We start from the raw sequence: 6596 nt of genomic DNA, 5'->3' as shown, positions 1-6596 counted from the left end.
GGTTGGCTCAAGTATTTTGGATGCATGAGAAGTATTCCCTCTCGATACAAGGTTTAGGCTAGCAAGGTTATTTGAAACAAACACAAGGATGAACCGGTGCAGCAAAACTCACATAAAAGACATATTGTAAACATTATAAGAATCTACACCGTCTTCCTTGTTGTTCAAAACTCAATACTAGATATTATCTAGACTTTAGAGAGACCAAATATGCAAACCAAATTTTAGCATGCTCTATGTATTTCTTCATTAATGGGTGCAAAGTATATGATGCAAGAGCTTAAACATGAGCACAACAATTGCCAAGTATCACATTATCCAAGACATTTTAGCAATTACTACATGTATCATTTTCCAATTCCAACCATATAACAATTTAACGAAGAAGAAACTTCGCCATGAATATTATGAGTAAAGCCTAAGGACATACTTGTCCATATGCTACAGCGGAGCGTGTCTCTCTCCTACAAAGTGAATGCTAGGATCCATTTTATTCAAACAAAACAAAAACAAAAACAAACCGACGCTCCAAGAAAAGCACATAAGATGTGATGGAATAAAAATATAGTTTCACGGGAGGAACCTGATAATGTTGTCGATGAAGAAGGGGATGCCTTGGGCATCCCCAAGCTTAGACGCTTGAGTCTTCTTAGAATATGCAGGGGTGAACCACCGGGGCATCCCCAAGCTTAGAGCTTTCACTCTCCTTGATCATGTTGCATCATACTACTCTCTTGATCCTTGAAAACTTCCTCCACACCAAACTTAGAACAACTCATTAGAGGGTTAGTGGACAATAAAAATTAACATGTTCAGAGGTGACATAATCATTCTTAACACTTCTGGACATTGCACAAAGCTACTTAAAGTCAATGGGATCGAAATATCCATCGAACATAACAAAACTGGCAATGCGAAATAAAAGGCAGAATCTGTCAAAACAGAACAGTTCGTATTGACGAATTTTATCGAGGCACCAGACTTGCTCAAATGAAAATGCTCAAATTGAATGAAAGTTGCGTACATATCTGAGGATCACTCACGTAAACTGGCATAATTTTCTGAGTTACCTACAGAGAAAACAGCCCAGATTCGTGACAGCAAAGAAATCTGTTTCTGCGCAGTAATCCAAATCTAGTATGAACTTTACTATCAACGACTTTACTTGGCACAATAAAACACTAAACTAAGATAAGGAGAGGTTTCTACAGTAGTAAACAACTTCCAAGAAACAAAATAAAAACAAAGTACTGTAGTAAAAACCATGGGTTGTCTCCCATAAGCGCTTTTCTTTAACGCCTTTCAGCTAGGCGCAGAAAGTGTGTATCAAGTATTATCAAGAGATGGTGCATCTACAGCGGGATGCGGAGTTTTCTCAACCAGGCATAGTATATTAGATACATAAGTTTTAGCGTCCCCCTTTTCATTAGTCTTGGGCTTGCTACTCCCATCAAACAAATTTTCAGGAACAAGCCAAGCATAATTATTTTCTAGTGCATCATTCATCGCTAGGAGCTTACATGGTATTGGTGCTTTGATCTCCCCACCATCATTAATATTATTAGTGTAGTTTATTCTATCCATATCCATCTTTTCAAGGAGACTAACAAAATTGGTATAAGAACCAAGCATATTATATTTAGCAAAGACCTTTCTAGCCTCTCTTGCTATACCACCAAATTCTCTAAGAAGGGTTTCTAAAACAAAGTCTTTCTTTTCCCCTTCTTCCATATCACCGAGTGTAAGAAACATGTGTTGGATTATAGGATTGAGGTTAACAAATTTAGTTTCCATCATACGAACTAAAGCAGCAGCGGCAATTTCATAGGTAGGAGCAAGTTCTACCAAGTGTCTATCTTCAAAATCTTCAATGGTACTGACATGATTGAAAAATTCTTCTATATTATTTCTCCCAATTATAGACCCACGTCCTACCGGTATGTCTTTCGTGGTAAAATTAAAAGGAAACATGATGAATAAAGTAAAGTAAATGCAAGTAACTAATTTTTTTGTGTTTTTGATATAGCAAACGAGATAGCAAATAAAGTAAAACTAGCAACTAATTTTTTTGTATTTTGATATAATGCAGCAAACAAAGTAGTAAATAAAATAAAGCAAGACAAAAACAAAGTAAAGAGATTGGGAAGTGGAGACTCCCCTTGCAGCGTGTCTTGATCTCCCCGGCAACGGCGCCAGAAATTTGCTTGATGCGTGTGGTTGACACGTCCGTTGGGAACCCCAAGAGGAAGGTGTGATGCGCACAGCGGCAAGTTTCCCTCAGTAAGAAACCAAGGTTTAATCGAACCAGTAGGAGTGAAGAAGCACGTTGAAGGTTGATGGCGGCGGGATGTAGTGCGGCGCAACACCAGAGATTTCGGCGCCAACGTGGAACCTGCACAACACAACCAAAGTACTTTGCCCCAACGAAACAGTGAGGTTGTCAATCTCACCGGCTTGCTGTAACAAAGGATTAACCGTATTGTGTGGAAGATGATTGTTTGCAGAAAACAGTAAAACAAGTATTGCAGTAGATTGTATTTCAGTATAGAGAATTGGACCGGGGTCCACAGTTCACTAGAGGTGTCTCTCCCATAAGATAAACAGCATGTTGGGTGAACAAATTACAGTTGGGCAATTGACAAATAAAGAGGGCATGACCATGCACATACATATTATGATGAGTATTGTGAGATTTAATTGGGCATTACGACAAAGTACATAGACCGCTATCCAGCATGCATCTATGCCTAAAAAGTCCACCTTCAGGTTATCATCCGAACCCCCTCCAGTATTAAGTTGCTAACAACAGACAATTGCATTAAGTATTGCGCGTAATGTAATCAGTGACTACATCCTCGAACATAGCACCAATGTTTTATCCCTAGTGGCAACAGCACATCCATAATCTTAGAGGTTTCGGTCACTCCCCCAGATTCACGGAGACATGAACCCACTATCGAGCATAAATACTCCCTCTTGGAGTTACTAGCATCAACTTGGCCAGAGCATCTACTAATAACGGAGAGCATGCAAGATCATAAACAACACATAGACATAACTTGATAATCAACATAACAAGTATTCTCTATTCATCGGATCCCAACAAACGCAACATATAGAATTACAGATAGATGATCTTGATCATGTTAGGCAGCTCACAAGACCCGACAATTAAGCATAATGGGGAGAAGACAACCATCTAGCTACTGCTATGGACCCATAGTCCAGGGGTAGACTACTCACACATCACTCCGGAGGCGACCATGGCGGCGTAGAGTCCTCCGGGAGATGATTCCCCTCTCCGGCAGGGTGCCGGAGGCGATCTCCTGAATCCCCCGAGATGGGATTGGCGGCGGCGGCGTCTCTGGAAGGTGATACGCGTACAGCACGCGTCCGTTGGGAACCCCAAGAGGAAGGTGTGATGCGTACAGCGACAAGTTTTCCCTCAGTATGAAACCAAGGTTTATCGAACCAGTAGGAGCCAAGAAGCACGTTGAAGGTTGATGGCGGCGAGATGTAGTGCGGCGCAACACCAGGGATTCCGGCGCCAACGTGGAACCTGCACAACACAACCACAGTACTTTGCCCCAACGAAACAGCGAGGTTGTCAATCTCACCGGCTTGCTGTAACAAAGGATTAGATGTATAGTGTGGATGATGATTGTTTGCAGAAAAATAGTAAAACAAGATATTAAGAGATTGTATTTCAGTATAGAGAATTGGACCGGGGTCCACAGTTCACTAGAGGTGTCTCTCCCATAAGATAAACAGCATGTTGGGTGAACAAATTACAGTTGGGCAATTGACAAATAAAGAGAGCATGACCATGCACATACATATTATGATGAGTATTGTGAGATTTAATTGGGCATTACGACAAAGTACATAGACCGCTATCCAGCATGCATCTATGCCTAAAAAGTCCACCTTCAGGTTATCATCTGAACCCCCTCCAGTATTAAGTTGCTAACAACAGACAATTGCATTAAGTATTGCGCGTAACGTAATCAGTAACTACATCCTTGAACATAGCACCAATGTTTTATCCCTAGTGGCAACAGCACATCCATAATCTTAGAGATTTGTCACTTCCCGCATTCACGGAGACATGAACCCACTATCGAGCATAAATACTCCCTCTTGGAGTTACAAGCATCTACTTGGCCAGAGCATCTACTAGTAACGGAGAGCATGCAAGATCATAAACAACACATAGACATAAATTGATAATCAACATAACAAGTATTCTCTATTCATCGGATCCCAACAAATGCAACATATAGAATTACATATAGATGATCTTGATCATGTTAGGCAGCTCACAAGACCCGACAATTAAGCACAATGGGGAGAAGACAACCATCTAGCTACTGCTATGGACCCATAGTCTAGGGGTAGACTACTCACACATCACTCCGGAGGCGACCATGGCGGCGTAGAGTCCTCCGGGAGATGATTCCCCTCTCCGGCAGGGTGCCGGAGGCGATCTCCTGAATCCCCCGAGATGGGATTGGCGGCGGTGGCGTCTCTGGAAGGTTTTCCGTATCGTGGCTCTCGGTACTGGGGGTTTCGCGACGGAGGCTTTAAGTAGGCGGAAGAGATAGGTCAAGGGGCGTCACGAGGGGCCCACACCATAGGGCCGTGCGGCCAGGGCAGGGGCCGCGCCGCCCTATGCTCTGGCTGCCTCGTGGCCCCACTTCGTCTCCTCTTCAGTCTTCTGGAAGCTTCGTGGCAAAATAGGACCCTGGGCGTTGATTTCGTCCAATTCCGAGAATATTTCGTTACTAGGATTTCTGAAACCAAAAACAGCAGAAAACAGCAACTGGCACTTCGGCATCTTGTTAATAGGTTAGTTCCAGAAAATGCACGAATATGACATAAAGTGTGCATAAAACATGTAGATAACATCAATAATGTGGCATGGAACACAAGAAATTATCGATACGTCGGAGACGTATCAGCATCCCCAAGCTTAGTTCTGCTCGTCCCGAGCAGGTAAAAAGATAACAAAGATAATTTCTGGAGTGACATGCCATCATAACCTTGATCATACTATTTGTAAAGCATATGTAGTGAATGCAGCGATCAAAACAATGTATATGACATGAGTAAACAAGTGAATCATATAACAAAGACTTTTCATGAATAGTACTTCAAGACAAGCATCAATAAGTCTTGCATAAGAGTTAACTCATAAAGCAATAATTCAAAGTAAAGGTATTGAAGCAACACAAAGGAAGATTAAGTTTCAGCGGTTGCTTTCAACTTGTAACATGTATATCTCATGGATATTGTCAACATAGAGTAATATAATAAGTGCAATATGCAAGTATGTAGGAATCAATGCACAGTTCACACAAGTGTTTGCTTCTTGAGGTGGAGAGAAATAGGTGAACTGACTCAACAATGAAAGTAAAAGAATGGTCCTCCATAGAGGAAAAGCATCGATTGCTATATTTGTGCTAGAGCTTTTATTTTGAAAACATGAAACAATTTTGTCAACGGTAGTAATAAAGCATATGTATCATGTAAATTATATCTTACAAGTTGCAAGCCTCATGCATAGTATACTAATAGTGCCCGCACCTTGTCCTAATTAGCTTGGACTACCGGATCATCGCAATGCACATGTTTTAACCAAGTGTCACAAAGGGGTACCTCTATGCCGCTTTGTACAAAGGTCTAAGGAGAAAGCTCGCATTGGATTTCTCGCTATTGATTATTCTCAACTTAGACATCCATACCGGGACAACATAGACAACAGATAATGGACTCCTCTTTTATGCATAAGCATGTGACAACAATTAATTTTCTCATTTGAGATTGAGGATATTGTCCAAAACTGAAACTTCCACCATGGATCATGGCTTTAGTTAGCGGCCCAATGTTCTTCTCTAACAATATGCATGCTTAACCATAAGGTGGTAGATCTCCCTTACTTCAGACAAGACGAACATGCATAGCAACTCACATGATATTCAACAAAGAATAGTTGATGGCGTCCCCAGAAACATGGTTATCGCACAACAAGCAACTTAATAAGAGATAAAGTGCATAAGTACATATTCAATACCACAATAGTTTTTAAGCTATTTGTCCCATGAGCTATATATTGTAAAGGTGGAGAATGGAAATTTAAAGGTAGCACTCAAGCAATTTACTTTGGAATGGCGGAGAAATACCATGTAGTAGGTAGGTATGGTGGACACAAATGGCATAGTGGTTGGCTCAAGGATTTTGGATGCATGAGAAGTAATCCCTCTCGATACAAGGTTTAGGCTAGCAAGGTTATTTGAAACAAACACAAGGATGAACCGGTGCAGCAAAACTCACATAAAAGACATATTGTAAACATTATAAGACTCTACACCGTCTTCCTTGTTGTTCAAACTCAATACTAGAAATTATCTAGACCTTAGAGAGACCAAATATGCAAACCAAATTTTAGCATGCTCTATGTATTTCTTCATTAATGGGTGCAAAGTATATGATGCAAGAGCTTAAACATGAGCACAACAATTGCCAAGTATCACATTATCCAAGACATTTTAGCAATTTACTACATGTATCATTTTCCAATTCCAACCATATAACAA

Source organism: Lolium perenne, chromosome 2 (assembly GCF_019359855.2).
Source record: "Lolium perenne isolate Kyuss_39 chromosome 2, Kyuss_2.0, whole genome shotgun sequence".
NCBI classification, from domain to species: domain Eukaryota; kingdom Viridiplantae; phylum Streptophyta; class Magnoliopsida; order Poales; family Poaceae; genus Lolium; species Lolium perenne.
Note: the sequence above shows the minus strand (reverse complement) of the source record.